Source organism: Tympanuchus pallidicinctus, unplaced genomic scaffold (assembly GCF_026119805.1).
Source record: "Tympanuchus pallidicinctus isolate F22 unplaced genomic scaffold, pur_lepc_1.0 scaffold18, whole genome shotgun sequence".
Taxonomy (NCBI): domain Eukaryota; kingdom Metazoa; phylum Chordata; class Aves; order Galliformes; family Phasianidae; genus Tympanuchus; species Tympanuchus pallidicinctus.
This window is the reverse complement of record NW_026294699.1, coordinates 12,491,361-12,511,987: the sequence shown is the minus strand read 5'-3', so window position 1 is coordinate 12,511,987 and position 20,627 is coordinate 12,491,361. Positions and strand designations below refer to the sequence as shown.

At 46.0% G+C, this 20,627-nt stretch overlaps 1 protein-coding gene across 2 annotated transcripts in view; it reads left to right on the top strand.

Annotated features, from left to right (window-relative positions):
* The window catches only part of ELFN1 (extracellular leucine rich repeat and fibronectin type III domain containing 1), an 85,438-nt gene that overhangs the window by 31,426 nt on the left and 33,385 nt on the right, over nucleotides 1-20,627 (top strand). For both annotated transcript variants that reach the window (XM_052680318.1, XM_052680317.1), the window contains exon 3: nucleotides 17,473-17,604. The gene's annotated coding sequence lies outside the window, so the exon portion shown is untranslated. The remainder of the gene's footprint in view (nucleotides 1-17,472; nucleotides 17,605-20,627) is intronic.

Genomic DNA, 20,627 nt, shown 5'->3' with positions numbered 1-20,627 from the left:
CCTGGCACTGCATCCCCACATACGTCTCTCGCTGGAATTCCTTCTCCCAGCCTGCAGCACTCGTCTGTCTCCAACAAGTCGTGGCCGAGCCCAAGGAACGCATTAGCTGCCTGACCTGGTTCCAGCCAGGTGTGAAGAGATGCGGTGGCTCTGGCTCCGCTCCACCCTTCCCGACCATGTGAGGAGAGGCAGAAGGCTTCTGCTCTCTCCACCAGTTTGCATCATTCAAGTCTACTAAGAAACAAAAATAACTCGCACAAAAACCCCAACAGGGATAGGAGTGGTGAGAGGATAGATAGGAGAGAGCCATTCATGGGGAAAGCCAGGCAGGTTAAAAGACATTTGCTAGGCTGAACGAAAGAAAGCCCTTCAATTAGCTGTCTGCCCCAGGAGCTGAGCAGGAAGAGATAAAAGCTGAGATGCCCTTGCAGGTGCAAGGGGAAATTGCTGACCTCGAGCTGGCAAGTGGGCTGGAAGCTGGGCATCCTCATCACAGGGGCTCAGCACGTGGTGCAAGGTGGTACTGCAATAGGGGACCTTCCCTCTTTTCCCAGCTTTTCCCTTCCTGTGCTTTCTCTGAGGACTTTTGCATACCTCAATCAGTGCACGAAAGGTCCAGTGCTCATTTCTGGAGCACATGCTTGGGAGACAGTGGGGCTGCTGTGCAGATCACGGGGGGCTCACCACCTCTGAACCTCATTCTCCAGAGCCCACCCCAGTCCTGCACCTCCCCTTTATCCATCTCCCTGCCAGCATTTTGGGGCATTTGTCACCATTTTGAGAAGCAAACAGGGCATCTGGGAAGGGAAGGAGCAGCTGTTCTGCCTCCTTGGGCTTGGAGCATCCGCTTCTCACACTCACACGCACTCCCCTTACCTAACAAACAATTATTTAACAAAGTATGCAAATAGTATAATTACTGTTATTTGTTTAGCTGTTATAAGCGTTTGAAATGTAAATGTCAACTTTGGGATTTTTGCAGGGTACGTGTGTGCTGCTGTTGGCCTTTCTCTCTCTCTCTCTCTCTCATGTTCTCCCTGGATTACAATTTGATGAATTTCCCCTCATCCTAGGGAAATAAAAAAAAAAAATAGAGCTAATGTGATTTCTCTGCGATTACAGCAGAAGACGCTGAAGAGGGGATTACTCACAGTAACTTCTCTTAGCAGCTCTGAGTGGGAGGCAGGATTCGTTACACTGAGCAGAGAAATAGAGGGAGCTTTGTGCCATTGGCTGCATGATGCTCACGGTGGTACCAGGGTTTCCCTCCTGGGAGGGGACAGCAGTGCTGGGACCTCTGCAGAGGGTTTGCAGCGTCCTGCTGCAATTTGCTGTGCAGGCTGAAACATGGTTTTCTAGGAGGTGATGTTTTCTTTATGGTGAGCTGGAGGAATGGAAGTCACCTCGTGGCTGCCCTGGTGTGGGTTTACCTCGAACCCTGTGGTGCTCAGCAAAGGATATCCCACTGTCATCCATTTTGGCTGAGATGTTGGTGTGAACGGAACACTGAGAAGTTCATCCTCACACCACAGTTCAAGCAGTTGATCTAAAGTTCGTTACCATCACCAACGCAGAGCTCAGGCAGTACATCAGTGCTAATGCAGGTTTTTCAAAACCAGTCTCAGCTGCTGGTCCATACTGGGAATGCTGTTACATGCAGGATGGGGCCCACGTGACTGCAGCACCTCTGCTGCTGGCTCACAGAATCTCAAAACCACAGGGAGGGACCCAGCCATCCCCAGGCTTGAAACCTTCTCCAGTTGCACAGCTCCAGGATGAATCCCATTGGATGCATCAACTGGCAGCAGGCCTGGCACCAGCTTATTGTTCACTTGGCTCTAACGCCAGCCAAGGCATTGGAGCAAAAATGGGAAGGCTGCATTGCTGCCCTGCACCCATCCAGCAGCTCCTCTCTGTGGAGCTCATGGTTTTCAGGGGAGTCCCAGGGCAGCAAGGGGATGAAAGATTTCCATCCCCAGTGGCAACCAAGGGAGCTGGGCAGGACGGGGTGGCCAACATAGAGATGATTTAGAGGCACTGTGGTAAGTTTACGGAACAAACTTCCAGTGCTCTGCCCCCAGTGCAGGTACTTGCAACCTCAGACAGTGCCATCAGCTCCCAAACTCTTGCCCCGAGCAGTTGGACCATGGGGTGGAACCAGCAAGCTGCTTTTCTCTTAATTACAAACACAATAATCCAGTGACCTTCAGCAGATTTCATAGCCCAGCAGGCTCATGTAATTGAAGCTGGTGATGATTTGTCATGGCTCTAGGCTCTCCCTATCTATTTCACTCCCTTTTTCTCCCTCAGTCTCTTACTCCCTGTTTCTCTTTCCTTCCCCATCATCTCATCACCCCATGCCTTACTTTCAGCCAAAGCCCTCCCCAGCACAAGGCACCTCCAGATCTGTTCACCTCCAAGGGATTTAGGGTTTGCCTGCTGCAGTACTTTCTCTGCATCCATTATCCAACACAATCTCTCCTCCCTGACCAGGAATCCTCCACCTACCAGAAAATTCCAGCTCTAGGACTGATCATAAATAATAGGTTGTTGCTGTCAATATCCCCACAGCAGACTGAGCTCCAATTCCCAACTTCTCACCCCCATCAGGTGAAAGTTGATGCAACATTATCATTTTTATTTAAATTCCCTCGTAGGTGGCAGGTTCAATGCTATTAACATATTTCAATTCAAGCCATTCTTATTTTAATTAGCCTTAAGTAATTAGTTCTAATTCATCGCCATTTTTTGCTCCGCATATTTTGGGTTATTTACTTCCCCTGCTAAGTAACAATTTGATGTAATTATGTGCTACTCATTCTTTCTATTTACATATGCTCACTCACTCAGATTTCCTCGTTGAAATTTCAACAGATCCTTTGAATTCCCTTTTTAATTGTTTTCCGAGTTGTCAGTGGTGTGGAAATTGTGGGGTGGTAAAAGAACTGATTCTCTTCTCTGGACAGCCCCGGTGCCAAAGGCAGCGACAACTCATGGGAGCACCTGGGCTGGCAATAGGCTGCTGTTGGCAGGGAAGGTTCATTGCCAAGCTTTGTTTTTGGGGGATGGATTCACATATGAAAGGAGTTTGGGAACCACATCCAACTCTCTCTGTCTTTCTCCTGGGCTGCGTTAGCCCCGATGCCAAAGGAGCCAGTCATTGTTGCCGTTCCCATTTGTTTTCCTTGCATAGCCAAAGATGTTTGCAAATGGCCTGGATTTCCAAAAGAGCTGTACTTCCATCCCTAAAAGAGCAACTTCTAAAATGCTGTGTGTTTTTTTGTCGTTGTTGTTTTGAGTATTTTGAGCAAATGTGTTGCATCTACATACCTCAGTTTCTTATCTGGAATGTACTTTTATCTTGGCAACCATTATCATAAGTCCTCCCAAGAACCATATTTTTGTCTTCAGCCTCTTCTCTCAAAGATTGCCCTTCTCTTAGCACCTTCTCCATAGCTGAGATTCTCAGAGGATCACAGTTCATGCATCTAATGCTTTTTTCTGATCATCTGCTCTAAAACCACCTCTTTCACTCCCTTAAAGCTTGGTTCTGAGCCTTACTTAACGTGCCTTCCTACAAAAGTACAGATTTTGTGTTCATGCAGAACATGTGCATACGCGTGTGTTTATCCCTAGCAACTTTTAAGTGCATTATCCAACTCCAGCCAAACCTGACAGGGAAAGCCATCTCAAGAATAGCAAGTTCCCTGAAGGTTTGAACAGACAAGCAGAGGTAGAAGAGAGATGCCCTACTTCTGAGGAAAAGCCATCGTGTTGTGCTGAGCCTTTACTGGATGCTGGAGAATCCATTTGGGAGAGCACCACTTCCACCAGCACACAGCTTCTCCAACAACCACTTCAGCCAAGCTCAAGGCAAGCAGGATTTCCTGCTTCTGGTACTTTTGGAACTGCTTTTTTTTTCCCCCCCAAGTTGCTCTCCTACTAAATTCTTATCAGCCCTTGGAATCCATGTACAATTAGCAAATGCTGCTCGCCTCATGAATATGCACGTTCACAATGCGTAGCATTGGCTTAACTGCTCCCATTGAAGTTGATAATAAAACTCCTGCTGACTTCAAAGAGAACAGAGTCAGGCAGTACCGAGCGCTTTGGAAAATCCCACCCCTGGTTGTTATTTTATTTTTAACACATCTGCTCAGGAGCTGTGGGTTGGAGCTAAATGCTCAAGGATGAGGAAAGAGGAGGAAAAAAGAAAGATCAAACAGGCGAAAATGAGAACCTGGATTCTGAAGTGAATATCTCCCTGGATCTGAAGCTTACAGGGGAGCAATCCTCCTTTTGTGCCAGGGTCACGAGCTGCTGCCTCGAGGCATGAGGGAGCACCTCAAAGCGCCTGCCTTCCATGGTCTGCTCATGGAGCTCACTGGAACAACGCAGTGCCTGGACAAGGCAAGGCCTGGTGCCTTCTTGAAGTCTACCCGAGCCCACAGGTTGCATGGTGGAATTGCTCCTCTAATTTCCGTTCCTACACTGGCTGAATGCTGTTGTTGGACATAGGTTTGGGCGGCCCTGTGTGGAACTGAGGGTTGGACTCAATGGTCCTCATGGGTCCCATCCAACTCAGGATATTCAGCGAGCAGCACGTGTTTAAATCCAAGCACATGAATGGTTTCAACTGGGCAGAACTCCTGTGTATTTACCTGCCCTGCTGAATCAGGGCACATTCTCCTTGCAGGGACTTTGTGTTTTAGTGCTAGCTATTTTGGTATCATCTTCTAAGATTATTTCCAGTGGAGAGAACACAATACTTTCCATTCCAGCAGTATTTTTGGTAACAGTTACTATTTCCTGACAATGTGTCTATATTTTAGGACAAAACCAAATTACATGTTGGAAGCTCCTTTCCCTACTGCAGTTCTTCCAGCACTACTCACAAGTCAGTAACATCAAAACCATAATCTGGAAGAGGCACAATAGAAGCTATATTAAGTTATATACAGATTTGCCATCCAATTGCATGCCATGGCCACTTGATCACGTTGTATTATCAATCTGTTTCGGCTGCACATTTGAAAAACAGTTGCTTCTTTCTCAATGGCTGACTTTTTAATTCAGATCTTGGAAGAGTTTTATCTATGATTTTTGTATGGAGAGAGAAGCAGAATCTCCCTACTTCACCACATTGACACAATGTGATTTTGTAGGTGCAAGGTTTTGTGTTGGCTAAAGGGTCTCTCACTGTTACTTATGTCAATTATTTTTCCGATTTTTTTTTTTTCCCCTGTTATTATCTGTTCCTTGAAATGGAGTCTATAAGAATCTCATGCCCGATTTATTACTATTATTTTTTTTAAACAGTTCATTTTCCCATGCTCTATACCTTGATCAAACCCTGCACTGGTATAATTAACTCCATTTGATGAACTGCAAGACCTCACGTTACCTTATCTGAGGGATTTCTCTTGAGGGCACACTTAGTTGTGATACAAGCTGAGGAGATGGAAAGAATCCCAAGTTGGATTTTTTTTTTTTATTATTTAAAAACAAGTTATCCTTAACCTCCATCCCAGATACCTATTATTCTGGACAGTGCTTTTAATTTAAGTATGATATAACATGCTTGGTAAGTTGTATTATTTAAAAAATAAGACTAAAAAGAATTACGATCAGGATTTTTTTTTCCCCTCCAAGCACCAAAGAGATCTTGATAAGTTGTAGAGTGAACCCATAGAATAAATAAAATCAAGAACAAACGAACTCAAGCAAATGTTACAACATCTACCTAGCTGGAAACTGCATACTTTGTTCTAGATTACAGTTTCCTTCTGAAACTTAAATAAAGCATTCTATGGATGAAACTTTTTCACAAATTAAGCCTGTCCCAGAAGGTTGCTGTTGGGTTTTTTCTTAGTATAAGTAAGAGATTGCAGTTTTTGTTTCAAGCTTCTAAAGTTATCGTTATGCGCAATCATGACTTTTTGTGGAATACCTTTTATCTGCCCCTACACTGGTTAATTCATGGACATCTAAAGAAAAGAACCAAAGCAAGATGGCATCAGAGATATGGAAATAGAGCATCTGGGAAAAAAGGGGTGGTTTTTCCAACATTCTCCTTGAAATTATTTTTTTTCCTGCCAGATGAACAGATGCAGTAAAAACAGACAGCTTTACCTGCAGTCTTTTTGGGCGGGAGATTAAACAAGTGAATCATCTAACCAAGCATTATTTTATTTGGCTAAGTAGAAGATATCTATAGCATTTCTAAATATAAAGCCAGGCCCAGACAAAAGGTGATGTTCAGGAGGAATGACCGCTCTACAGTCAGATGCTTTTACTGTACCCAGAAATTTGTGAACTCCTCTTTCCTTACTGGCTGCCATTTGCTGTGCACTGGGGGGGAGGTTTAAACCAGACGACAGCTCTGACGTGTAATATTTTGGTTGGATTCTATGAGCTGAAGACATATTTGCTTATGAAGTTACCCTCTGTCTGCTATATGAATAACGACAACGTACTTCACAACTGAAGTCTGCTTTTTTTGTTGTCTTGTGGTACAAATTCTCAAATGGATACTTGCAAAGCCTATAAAAATCTAGCAGTGGTATGATACAAGAATTTGTAGCTTACAGGAAATAGAGAGATTTTGACATTTGTTTGCATTTTAAATAGAATGATATATATTCAATTTAAAAACATATTTCAAGTTAATTCCAATGGCATTCAGATATTAACGTTTGAAGATTTTATTTTGGATTACAAATGGAACTGAAAAATTCTTCTTAAGCCTCAAAATGCAAAGTTCAGTGTATTCAAATACTTCTAATTCCTTTAAAACACGGCTTTGTCAGCACTCATTGATGCCAGGGGACATTTTAGATTTACTTGAGCGCAGTTTCTGGTGGGGAAGTACCATTGCACCTCACCACCACTGCCTGGAAGGCCAACTGGTGCCCATCTTTGCCAGCAGTTAAATACCTTTTAGCTCTTTGAGCACTGCCATGATAATATAGTATTGGTTTTTTTTTTGTCGTTCTGTTTCCTACTAAGCTGTGTATTCCCATTTAAATACTTCTGAATTATTTCCATGTTTTTGTTCACATCCATGAGCTCCTCATAAGAAAGCAAGCTGAACTCTTTTACCTTACTGCCCCTTCCACAGGAATCTCTTTTGGCCATTTTTGGGTTGGTTTTTTTTCCCCCCCCCCTTCTTCCCTTGACGATACATTGAGGTTCCTGTTGGACTTCTTAGTATTCTGTCCTACATTTGGTTTGCAGTTTTCACCTTTTGAGGCTGAAGCCTTTGTGTTTCTTTATCAAGGGAGGAAGTTTTTCGTAGCTCCATTTTCTTTACGTTGTTAGTGATTCCAAGCACTTCCCTCAAATCAGAGCTTTTTCTGCTTCTCGTAGGATAACATCATGAGTAATCCTGAGTCATTTGATTTCATATATTCTAAAATATCTTCTCTGAGATGGTCACGCTGACATTTGGGTTCTCCATCAACACAGTGTTTAATACTGACTCTAATGCTGTGTTTTCCCTGCTTTCCAGTGCACAGTCTGAACCAGAAATATACCATCATCTGAATGTTTTTGATCAAATATTTAAATGCTGGTATGTAAGATGATTATTGACTTTTCAATTAGATGATGGAGTCTCCTGCTGAAATAAGTTTTCCTTACATATTCACCGGCTGTATTTAAGAACTAGCATTTGGCTAGCACTTTCCAGTGCTTAAAATAGAAACCTGTCTCACATGCTGTCTTTCCTTAGGAGATCACCAACACTTTTCAGTAACATCAGCCTGTTTTTAAAGATGGGAAAACTGAGGCACAGCTGAAGAAACTTGTCCCAGGTCACTCAATGACTGAAGCAGGCAGAGAAAGAGAAACTAAGCCGAAGAGAAACCAAGCCACAAGTGCTGGACTACAGCCTTCCTGGACTGCCTGTCCTTTAAGTAAATCTGCTCCATTTACAGGAGCCTAATTATATCTCCAGGCTCTAAGAAGTGTGTGATGTGCATATGTACATGTATCCAAACGGGGAGATGGCTGCATGGCCCCACATGTCTGCATTAACTTTTGCTATAGCTCAGTGAACCAAATCTCGCTCAGTCTTGAACACATTCCCATGAGCACCATCAACATTCCCTTAAATAAGTATGATCCATCTTGATTTTCTGCATGAGTCAGGAAAAAGCCTTGTTTCTCTTGGCAGGTGAAAGCCAATTGCTATAGAGAACTGACATCTCCACAGCGTTTCCCTAAGGAGCCACTTGCCTTTTGGTTGTTAGCTTTCTGTCATCAGCTGCATTCTGCATCTCTCTAGCACTGGTACACCCAGGAAAGATCACAAGGTTCTCCTCTTAATCAAAGTCCACTGCTCTGGATAGTCAAAAAAACCTTTATCTCTGTCTTCATCCTTGTGAATTTTATTTCCATTCTTCTTGCATGCTTGTTGGCTTTGGAGAAGGGCTCTGATAAGCTCTTAGTAGCTTAACTGCCTTCTCAGAGCCACTTCCAAACATTTCCTTTAGAAAGCTATTTACAGGTATGTAATGCTATAGTGTGATGGAAAGCACAGCAATAATAGCTAGGTGGCAAAGTCCCAGGCTACAGCAAGCAAGGACAAACCCAAACACAGCAACCATAAACAAAGGAATACAAATTTGCTTACCTTTAGAAGATCACAGGTATGCAGGGATCCCCAGGGAAATACCTTTACCTCCATGCCAACCCTTAAATGAGGTCTGGGAAGGGGTGGATCCTGGCTCCACCCTTCTGGTCAGCTGCATTGCATACACCTGAGCTCCCCTGGGTTGGCTCTGCTTTCCTACAGGTGCTCAATCACCATGTCAGACTGTGACTTAGTATTTCTGCTGCAGGGTGGTAGTCTGGTAATGTCTCCTTCTATTTATTCCCCTACTGCCATTTCATTTTGTTCTGCTGCTCTTTGAAGTTGCAATGTCTGGGTTTGCTGTAGAGTTCCTGCAGTCCTGTGGAGCTCCAGGGAGGTTTGGGGACAATGGCTCTGAGAAAGGAATAGATTTTACTTTACTGAAGGGACTGAAAATTGGCCCCCACAACAGTTTTGGCAATAATAGTCTCATTTGTTTTGGGAAGACTGATAGCAGAATACCCCCATGAGTACAACTGAACTATTTTTAGTTAGATTAGCAATGGGAGCTGGACAGGTAACAGCTAAAACCATCCTTGTCTCCATATTGTTTTGATACATTAAAAGGCCTTTTAACCACACTGATTCTACCATGCCCTGCTCACTCACATAACTGCCCACCTTTTGTCACTGCAGTTGATTATCAGTGATACTTGCCCATAGCAAAACTGAGAAGGGAGATGTTTCTAAACAAAATAGCTCTCAAGGTTGTAACTAAATCCAAAAATCGTGAGGCACGGCTGCTCGGAACTGGGAAGATGAGTGGAAGGGTGCATCTGTTTTTTCAGAACTTGGTTGTTGATTTTTGTGTGCTTGGGATTACTAATCTCAGAAAAGTCCAAATTTAGCAGAGGGAAGGGTCGATCTGTCTGAAGGAGTACACTCAGCTGAGGGACTGGTCTTTGCAACTTGCAAGGCAGCGTTTTGGAGGTGTTGGGTAATCTGTACCTTTTGCATGGCATTAATGAATTAGATGAGATGATCAGGCACCTGAGCGTCCCAGGTCTCAGTCAATCATCGAGGCCACCACAGCCTGTGCCTGTGATGAGGAAGGAGGGCTCATCCGTCATCCGTCCACTCATCTATCTCCTGTCTGCAGAGAGCTCTGCTTCTCTCATGTCTCCTCCCCTCAGGCACGGGCCGTGTGCCCCTACCCTACCACTGTTGTGACACTGCACTGCCACAGCTTGGGTTGCTCTCACTGCCTAAATCTAGTGATATAAAGGTTACGTGCCTAGGCTAAGTTCATCATCTAGAACTCCTCCATAGTGGTAGAGAAAGTTCAACACCTCCAGAATGTAATTCATCCCATCCAAAAATAGATGTTTAAGACAGGAAGAATGAATCACTCTCTGGGGGTTGGTGTGCGTTTCTGTTCACTGATGATAAAAGAAGTCTAGACAATTACCTTAACCTAGACATCCAGCTGTAAGACACCTTCAGCTGTGTGAGATCTAGCTATGCTTTCAGGTCCCTGAAGACAGATTTCAAAACCCCTGTTCAAATGCGAAGTAGCTTTCTGATTTCCCTGCTGCTTTCAAGATGAAGTCACTTTTGACAATCAGACTTTCTTCCTCTCGGTGAGACACATATGGCAATTTTACCATAACTGAATAGCTTTTTAATGAAGGGGTTTTTACCCTCAACCCCATCTGGGAATTGTCCGTGAGAAGTTGATGATGGTTTCAGGACTATTTCTTTCTATTACTGGCTGAATCATTGCCATCATTAAACATTGCTGTATAATTTCCTCACAAGGAATCTGTTTCACGTAGATAATATTCAAAATGTGGTCCCCGTTGGTTACTTTGATTGAATACATGCCACACCACATGTCTTCCATGAGCGTAAGCACAACTCTCCAGCTGGTCAGTGTGAAACAGTCATGTTTGTGAGTTCATTTCTCATGCTCTGACATCTCTCATCCTCACTCCCAATGTCATATTTCCTCATTTTTACCTCTTTCTGAGCTCATTTTTTACAGCACTTGGGGAAAGTTAGACAGGGAAAGTCAAGGGATGATTGCAGAAGGGAAGGGAAAAGGCAATAGTGCAACAAGAGCGTAAAGCATGGAGTTCATCCAGGGAGCCCTGGAGGAGAACACTCCTTGCTTATGGTGGCTCTGCAGAAAAGAACGTCTCAGTTTACCTTGAAACATATTTGAAGATATCATAGCTCTGATTTTTGCTTTTATATTATTATTCACCCTTGCCTGTCTTAAAAATTCAGTTGAACATGAAAGCGTAGCCTTCAAGGGAGATATTGACAGATTTTCCCCATAATCATTAACAGAAAAGAAGTCCCTTTTCAAGATTCCTCATTTCCCCTTTTTGGGGCGCCGGCAGTAAGTTCAGATGAATCCTGAAATTGAATTTATTAACTTTCTTGCAAGTGCACGTGAATTTTCGAGTTGCCAAAAGTAATAATAACGAGAGTCAGAATAATTTGCCCAGTGATGCTACAGGCATCTCTTGGCCTCTCCTGCCAAGACGTCCACCCACTGCTGCTGGTGGGAGCTGAAGCGATGGATATGCTTCACTCTGGGAGTTCCCTGCTTCAGACCTCGCTGTGTCAGCTCCCAGCACAGCCTGCCAAGATTCAAGCAAATATTCAAGAAAAGGTTGAGGTATTCACTGAGCTTGAACTATTGTACAAGAAATACCCCGAAGCGAAAACAGAGCTATGAGACACCATCACACAGAGCTGCTTCCCCCACCCCGGCAGGCACCATGCCGTACCAGACAAACTCCTCCAGATAGGATCCAGGCAGAGATGTTTGCTTAACACAGCAGCTCTTTGAAAAGGCAAATAAATGGACAGTGAAGCTACACAGACATGTCACTGTGCAGCGATTTCCGTTTAGCATTTACGTTTAGTGCCAGGAAACCCTGACTCATGTATACGAAATCAGAAGGAAAGGAAGAAAGCAGTTGTTCATTATCAGAGCTTCGAATTGGGCATGTGGTGGAAATTAGCATTAAAAAGCACAGGAGGTTACAAAGAGAGGGGCTGGCCTTGGAAGTCCAGGAGGCTCGAAGACCACAGCTCTGCAAAGGAGTTGTAGTGGGGCTTTATCCCACCAGCAGGCTTTGCCCATGGGATGTTCCCACTGGAGCTTAGTGTTACTCATGGTGAGGCTCTTGCTCACCTAGAGGCAGGAGGAAAGCAGGTCCTGAATATTCTTGGAAGTCCTCCAAACTTACGTCAAGGCAATGGTGATTGAAGGCAAGGAAGGCAAGGAAGAAAAGCCTTTTAATAATTGTCAGAAATAAGAGAAATAAATGAGAGCAACCTCCAAGAGAAAGGAGCAACCTCAGATAGAAATCCCGAGGTCTGAAGATGAAAGCTCACATTTAATGGATACTTTGGCTCAAACTGAAGGAGCCCACAGCCCTTCAGCAGGGGGATGCTCAGCTCCAGGGCTGAGCGCAGCTGGCTGCAAAGCCCTGCTCCATTTAACACCTGCTGCCCCCTTCCAGCCGGGTCAGAAGGATATCATCCTTCTTCCTCTAGCTATATCCTCTTGCAAAAGATGAGCATGTTCTGCCTTGAGCCCTGGCACAAGGGCCCAGGGAGGGGCCTTACTGTTTATGGGTCAGGAGTGCATGGGAATAGATGCTGTCACAGCAAATATTTTTTGATGGTACCAGGAAGGAAGAAGCAGGTAGAGATGCTGCAGCATGTCGCTGAGGGCTTGGTTTCCACAGCAGCTCTTTGCATACAACCCTAGGAGCAACAAAAGGCAGCAAGAAGGCATGCCATCCATGCTATTGTCTTCATCTGGAGCTGCCCAGCTGTGCTGTATAAATACCAATCCGTTTCTTTGCAGCTTGGTAATTCCAGTGCTCTTAAAATATGACAAGAGCTAATCTATCAGCATGGGGCAGAGCAGCTCGCAGTACTGGCAAAACATTCAGCAGCTACTCGGGGTCCACAGCATGAGGGATGCTCTAACACTGGTCATGCAAAAGCCTGGGTTGGTGCATGGGTGTGCGTGGGATCAGGCGGATCTGCTGGGGTGCTCCTCACCCATGTGCCACCCCTGCCTCAGTGACAGCATGCAATCACAGCTGGTTTGCAGACCCAAACTTTGCTCTGGGGCATGGGAAGCTGCCCGGCAGGGCTCATCTCTGCCCCTGTGCTGGCTAGGACAGCTTCAGAGAGTTGTTAACAAGCAAGACGCGCTTGGTGGGAATGATTAAAATACCTGCTGTGCTGTTAAATGGTTTGGAGGCAGCTGTGTGAGAGAGATGGCTGCTGTCTTTGGAGGAGTCCTAAGGAAAGAGAAGAAGGCTGATATCCAGTGGGAAACTGAGATGCTCCATCTGGCAGGAGGAGTGGTGATGTTGGCGGCTCCTGCAGGGATATGGGTTATCCCTGCCCTCCGGGAGCAGAGCAGAGGGGTGTGAAGGACAAGAGGAGGTCCTGGAGGAAGGCAGAGTCTTTCCACGGGGCTTTGGGCTCTGAGTGAAATGCAGCTCTCTGCGGAGCTTGCCTCTATGGGGAAGGCACAGAGACATGGGGTGGGGGAATGGGGCAGCACCACCTCACTGGGGCCAGCGAATGGGCACGACTGCACGGGGCACCTCACCTGGACATGCACAGCCAGCGTCTGGGGAGGACGAGTTTGTCTGTGCCTAAGTTATCATTTCCCCAAGATATCAATTAAATACCGAAACAAAAACAGTTTCCGCATGAGCAATTAACAAAGAGCTTCCTGCAGTCTCACAGCGGCCGGCTCCTCACGTTCCTTCCATGCTGTCGCTACCCTCGGCTGCCTCCCAGTTTTGATGGCAGTAGCACGAAGCCCACTGCTGAGGAACTCAGTGCAGTGTGGGGAGTTATCAAACGCCCTGTTAGTATCAGGGCTGCTGGAGCGTGGAGCTGGGAAGCGATAAATCAACTCTTCTGGTGAAAAAATGGGTTTCTAGGCTGAGGATGGAGGGAAAACGGCACTCCCCATGAGTTAGTTTCAGATTGAATTAACCAATTGGTTGGGCCTATATAGTTGTATGTATATATCTTCGCCACAGAGGACCTGGGCAATTCTAATGTGAGGTCACTGTGTAGTGATTTTTCTTTCCTCCGTTTCTTTTCTTGTTCCAGTCAATGATTCAAAAAATCCCAGCTTTGCCATAAATATCTCCAGGGCAAGGAACAGCAGGATTTTGAGGGGAAGCCAGGAAAAAGAAGATTGGTGGGACAGGGCACAGGGGGCAAGCGGGGCAGGTGGGTGCAGTGTGAGGAGTGGGAGCTGCCCGCTGCTCCTGGCTCATGGCCTTTACCCATGGCAGGACAGATCTCTCCAGCTGAAGTTCAGCAAATTGGACCTCCTCTCCCCCCCCCCCCCCTGTCGTAGGATGCTATTCGTCTAAGGATGCTATTCGTCTAAAGATTTCCTTTAATTTAGAGCTGTGTAGAGTTTGAAAAGCTCTTCAAGTTCACTTGGGCTGATGAATTGGTAATTGAGTGTACCTGAATGTCGGTGCCATTGGTGCCTCTCTCTGCATTTGTATCAGTCTGTGTTTGTTTTCCAGAGCTGTAAATCACTCGGAGCTTGGAGAGGCTTTTATCAAATCCTGCTAGGAGCCAGTCGCTTTCCCTTTCACAAACACATTGCTAATGCCACGTGGAACCCACTGGCTTTGCTGCTCATTTAAAAACAATGAGGATGTTAAATGAAAAAAAAATTCCTTAGCAACAGGGGGAAGGAGGAAGAACAGAATTGCTCTGATCTCTTCGGAGCTTGCTTCTTCAGTCTAATATCTGTCCCATTGATCTCCTAATATGCTCAGCTTTCAAAGCCTGATTTATTGCCCTCTGCTCTCTTATCTCCCTGCATGTCTCAGACCATGGGAGCACACGTTGTTTTCAGCTTTGCTGGCAGCCGGGTTGGGTTGTCCCCTTCTCAGCTGCCAACCATTGACCTTCCCTCTGCAGCACCTGGCCCAGCCAGGGTAGGCACAGAGAATTAAATGCGCTGTTTAAGGGAGTCCTCCAGGCTTTTCAGCTGAAGTTCTCCACATTCTCCAACATGTCATGGAACCATTAAGGTTGGAAGACAGCACTAGGATCACCAATTCCAAGCCCAGCTCTTTCCCACCATAACGACCAAGCCACACATCCCTCAGTGCCACAACTCCACAGCTCTGGAACACCTCCATGATGGTGACATGACGGTGCCAGTGCTGCACCACTCTTTCTGAGAAGTAATTTTTCCTCGTATCCAACCTGACTCTCCCCTGGAGCTACTTAAAGCCATTGCTTCTCATCCCTGGTGTCCATTGCTCCACTGGCCTTAGGAGTTACCTGACCCACTCCATCAGCTGTAGAACCACATAACCCCAGGGTTGTATGACAGAAACAACAGTCCTCGTTTGTAGTTCTTGGAGCCTTTTGGGTCCTTCATCCAACTGGGAGGTGAAACAGCACCACGTGGCCTGCACAGCCCACAAGCACAGCCTACATTTTGAATATAGATTGTTTGCAATGAGCTGTTACAGTGCTGTTTGCTCAGGGGAAAAATGGCAAGTTATTTCCATTAACAAATAGCTGTGAGAACTTTGCAGTGTGTGTGTGAACATTTCATAAGCATAAAATGAGGTGAAGTTTGCCAAAGAGATTATTAATTATGAATTGTTCATTCAGCTCTAATTGCTTGGGTCTAGCTGTTGTTAGAAGGGCTGTGTGATGCCTTTGTAGTGTATTGCTAAGGTCAGATAAGTGTTGGTAGAAGTGACTTCATGCTAAGTCAAGTTTTTGCTTGGGTGTAATGGGAATCTACCTGCTTAGCTTTGCAAGAGAGTAAACGAAGCTGCCTGAGCTCTTCTTGTCACTGTGCAGCCCAGAGAGCTAATGGAGAGCGAGCTGTGCTTTATTGACTCCCACTTTCTTTGTAGAAGAAATAATTAAATTCACCTGCAGAATCCCCATCTTCTCATGCATAGCAGTGTGCAACTTCCCTGCTAACTAGATTAGAGATTACTCACGCCAGAATCACTGATGAGAAAGCACAAGGCAGGAGGGATCTGGCTTGGCTTCCAGGTCCCAGATGGTATTTGCAGGATTTATGCATAGGAAAAGCATCACTGTTCTCCTTTTGGCCAGCCAAACTTTGTCTGGAAACCCAAAGGAAGAAGCAACAGGGAACCCCGCTGTCTGTCTTTGAACAGCATTTTCTGAAACGAAGCTGCACTTTAAAGCCTCACCAGCGTGGCTTTCACTTTACAGAATAGGTTCCCATCTCAAAAGTACGGGTTATTTGTTCTTACTGTAATATTCTCATCTGACATTCACTCTCCTGGAAACCACCAGCCCAACGTTCACCTACCTGCATTCAATTACCTGCCATTGTTCTTGTTCTGCTGTCCTTCTCTCTCCAATTTAGAGATTATATTTCATAACTGACCTCCAACTACCTATTGCCTCCCCGTGACACTTCTCACCCTTTGTCTACCTGATTGATTAGTCCATTATGTTTTCCATTCTCCAGATGACTTACAGATTGCCCGGTATCTGTCACAGGCTTGCTTTTCTTCTGCAATATTTATTCGTGGAGTTTTGCAACACCCTCCAGCTGCCATTCTCTCTTTGTTCGCTGTCCTCCACCTGCCTCTCTGGCTAATGCCTAGTTTGGAAAGAGAAGAAACCCATAGCAAGAAAGTCTCCTATTTGCTGTGAGTTCACACGTGCTGCTTAAAAACCACGCTTAAGACACGGCCATTTTTTCAGCAGGGCTCTTTATTTTCTTGGCATTATTTGGAGATAATAAAATGTCACCAGATCAGATGGCAATCGGTAGCACAGCTTGGGAGGCAGCTTTCTCCAGAAAACGTTCTCACCTGCACAAGTCAATGAAACAGCAACCAAGCAGGGAGCAAGGCTGGGTGTAAAGATGTGTGCATGTAGCAGGGCTCTGCCTCCGCTGGGGGACAGGGCTGGCAGCGTCCCAGATCCATCCATCTCCCTGAGCATGGCAGGGGTTGTCCAGCTCTGCTGCCACTCTTGGCTCATCCCAGCTCTGCCCATCACTCTGATGTTTAATTAACTGCCCTGCCCCCCTGGATCTCGCGCTGAGTGTGGGTTGTCTTTCTGAAATACTTCTCAGGCCATGTCTGAATGAGGATAGCAGGAGGGATAATAAAGTGCTTGTTGCTAATGTCGCTCTTATTGTTATCGTGTTGATGATAATGAAACAAGGCACTGGGTGTTGTGCAGTTGAGTCCTGTTGTGGTCAGTGTCACTTCTTGCTGTGCTGGTGGTCTCACATCAGAGCAAGCTGGAGGCTGACAGCAGTGATGAGGACAGGGAGCCCTGGCCAGCCAGGCATCCAGATCCAAGAACAACAAGGGGGTGAGAAGTGAGCAGTGAGGACAATAAAATGGCAATTAAGAATTAAAAGCACATCTGATTCCCATGTGAAAAGATAATTAAGCTTATTGAAATCTGCCCATGCAGCGTGGCTGGTGCTGGTGGTGGCTCTGCACTCCTCGAGGAGTTCTGTGCTGATATCCCTGCTGGTATCTGCCCCGTGCATGCCCAGAGCTATCTGTCTTCTGCATCCCAGTCAGTCCCCATTTGTCCCATTTCTCTAACTTCAGTCCTCCCAACATTTCTTACAGCCCCTCCTCTGCTAGCAGATGGATTCCCTTTGCACTGTGATGTTGAGCAGCTGCTCTCAGTGCTGGGACCTTTCCATGGTCCTCTTCCCATACCCATCTGCTCCCTGCACTGCAGCAACTGGAGCAGCCATGCTGTCCCTGGGACAGCTTCGTGTTACTCAACACTTTATACCCCAATGAAATTTCCCCCTAACATTTTCATTTCTGCCCTTGCAGTTCCAACACCAGTGCTGACCGTCCTGCAGGACCCCCAATGCTGTGCCCACTGTGCCCCGCAGCCCCCACAGACACCAACTAGCAGACCTTCATGACTTCAGCAGGAGCCAGCAGCAACACACAGGCACAAAGGTAGGGAGCAACCTTCATACTTGCATGTCCAGAGTGAGAGAAGTAGACTGATGGGAGACAGCTGGGCATGGGGAAGAGGGATGGTGAGCTGGGTGCTGAGCATGGACCTTCCTGGAGGAACTACGAGTGAGCTGCAGCTGCTACACTGCTGAGGGTGTGCAAGCAGTGCAAGTTTATTATGGTTTTATATATATATTAGCTTGAATTCACATTCTCCTGTTAAGATTTAAGGGATATAGAAAACACGCATTTTTTTTCCCCTGAATGAGTAGCTCAATGTGTTCCTCCATTCCAACTTCCACAAAATGGTTTTTTACAAAGCAGAAAAAAAAAAAGAACGTCGGGTTCACCTTGGTGCTGTAATTTAGTTTTCTAAGCCCGGAGTTTGCCATGTGCTTCCTGTTGAAATGAGTGGCTGTGCTGGGCGCACTGAGAAGTATTCTTCCTCTTTCTCATCTCCACCTCAGCATTATGAAAAGGGTTTTCATCAGTTCATCGAGAGAAGGAGATAACTTTTGTATAAAAGTGCACAGTCGACAGGGTTGAGTTTTTGGATAGTGTATAATTTATTTTTTTTTTCCCCTGTTATTATTTAAAATACGCTTTTTAAGAGGACAAAAGGGAACAGTTTAATGGAAACAAATTTTGACAGCAGAATGTGCAGCTGGATAAAAAAGATTATTCCTGTTATTGCTCGGGTAGACAAGTGAATTTGGAATCTGAGTACAAAAGGTGTTAAAAAGTGTGCTTAAACTTTTCTTCGGTGAGCTGTTGAGATTGAAAAGAATAATTTCAGGAGAAAAACTTTTCTCAGAGCCTCCATTTCCAGCATTGCCGAATCTATAGCAGTGGCCCTTTTCCCACAGCTATTATCATGTTTTCACCTTTTCTTCTTTTACCTCGCTTATCCTCTTTTGAAGAGAATGCAGTGCTGCTGAAAGGCGTGCTGGTCCATGGGTGGAATGGTAGTGCTGGGTGTTTGGGCACTGCTGGAGGCCATATGGGATGGAGAGGGAGCAGTTGTTGCTGGGAGGCAGGGACTGATGAGCAGCTTGGGTTTGGGGCGCATTGTTTGAAAGCACCTGCAAGTCTACAGCTCCCAAGGCTTGCTTTCAAAGTGACTGTTGGCCAGTGAGGATGCAAAGATAAGCAGAGCATAGGCACTCAGGTCCCTTGGGTGGACACAGAAATGCCAGCAATGCAGGCAGATGGACAGCAGTGAGTGTCCTGCTGGAGCCAGACCCAGAGCCAGGCAACAAATTACAAATATGAGTGCCAGAACAGCTTGGGACACAAAAGATAAAAGACAGTTGTGTTATTTGAACTGATAAGCCCTATGTCTTGAAGATGCCTGCATCACAGGCTCCTGCTGGGTCTTCACAATTGAGTGTTACACCTGCACTGAATTACCAAAGATGTAAAATGGGACTTGCAGAGAAAGCACCGTGCCTGCCAGAAAGCAGCAGAATAAGAGTTTGAGAACACTTGTGCTGAATAATTTGGGATTGGGCTCTGTGGACACTGAGATGCTGCTCCTGCAGGGCAGTAACTGCAGCTGCTGGTCTCAACCCCTTGTCTCCTTCTTCTGCCCAACCTCTGCATGGGACGGGTCAAATGCTGCCCAGCAGCATGAGCAGTATCTCCCCCTTCCTTGGCACTCATTGTCCTTTTTGTTTCTTTCTCAGAAGCCCTTTCACAAGCAAGAGAATATTTTCAAGGGTTGTAAAGTTTCATCTCAATGTGCATTTTCATGGCTATTCACTTTTGAGGAGATGGAGAGGTCGTTTACTCTAGTCGACCAGATGAAAGAAGCCTATGCTGGTAGCTGTGTGGTATTGTGCAGAGGGTCAGAGGGCTGGAGAGGAGAATCCTCTGAGGCTGCCACCTCACTTCTTGCAGAGGCTGACAAGGCAGTGTTGCTGTTTAGTTCTGCTTTGTTCTTTTTCATGTTGTGTAGGGGCCCACTCAAACCAGCACTGACATCTTCAGCGTGGTAGCATCATGGCTCTAGCTGCAGTGACCTGATAGCAGGATCTGTAGGCAAGCATAACGCATTTGGTGAGATGAAGCAGACGAGCTTGGAGGTGGCTGTGCTCATGGCACTGGGCTGCTCATTTGAGGGGCAGAGGTCCAGGAGAGTGTGGGGTTGGGGACCCCCAGCCAGCCCATGCCTACATGGGCAGCTGGTGACACCCGATGGCATGGCTCTTCCTCCAAGTGGCTTCGTGCAATGAGCAGATGACTGAAAACCATCTCCTGGGCAATCCACTTCATTCATCAATTAAATTGTTTGCTGTGAACAGTTTGGCCCCATCCAGCTCCAGGATTTCAGCCTTGTAATTTTGCTGGCAGAAGATGCCGGCGCCATGTCCGTGAAATCTGCCTGCCAACTGCTTCCCCTGCTAAGCATTTTCTAGGCTAACGATCCCAAACATCTTGCCAGCATCCCCGGCTCCGTCCCTTTCAGGGCAAGCCGTTCATATAAACATGAGCACCTCTAAATGACTCCATCTGCTAAGTGACGTTAGGAAAGAAAAGATTATAGCAGGAATTATTGCCACGTCCTCAGGTTATAACCCTGCTATCAAATGGGCTGGAGGAACAAGGGGACCGTGAGGAGCCAGCAGAAGCTCAGAACCACCTGGGTGACCGTCAGCTTGATTTATTTTCTTGCTCATTAGATAAATTAGAAAACTGGCAATAGAAATCATCGTCTTCTCCCAGCTGCTTGGGAATCTGCCACGTGGCACAAGACATTGGGCACGGGGACATGCAGCTCCTTCCCAGCCCCTCGTCCCCGTGCCAGTGCCACCCAGCACTGGGGCAGGGATGTGGGATGGCTCCTGGGCTGCTGGTGCCACATCTCTCCTCAGCAGTCCCTTAGTCCCAGTCTGTCTCAGTGACCCACCTGGCAGACCCCAGGCAATCACCTGTCTTGCTGTTCTGTGACAGCGCTGGCTTCTGAATAGCAAGGAATAGCAAGGCTTACAGATGGAAGCAGTGATAACAATATTGCTTTTGAA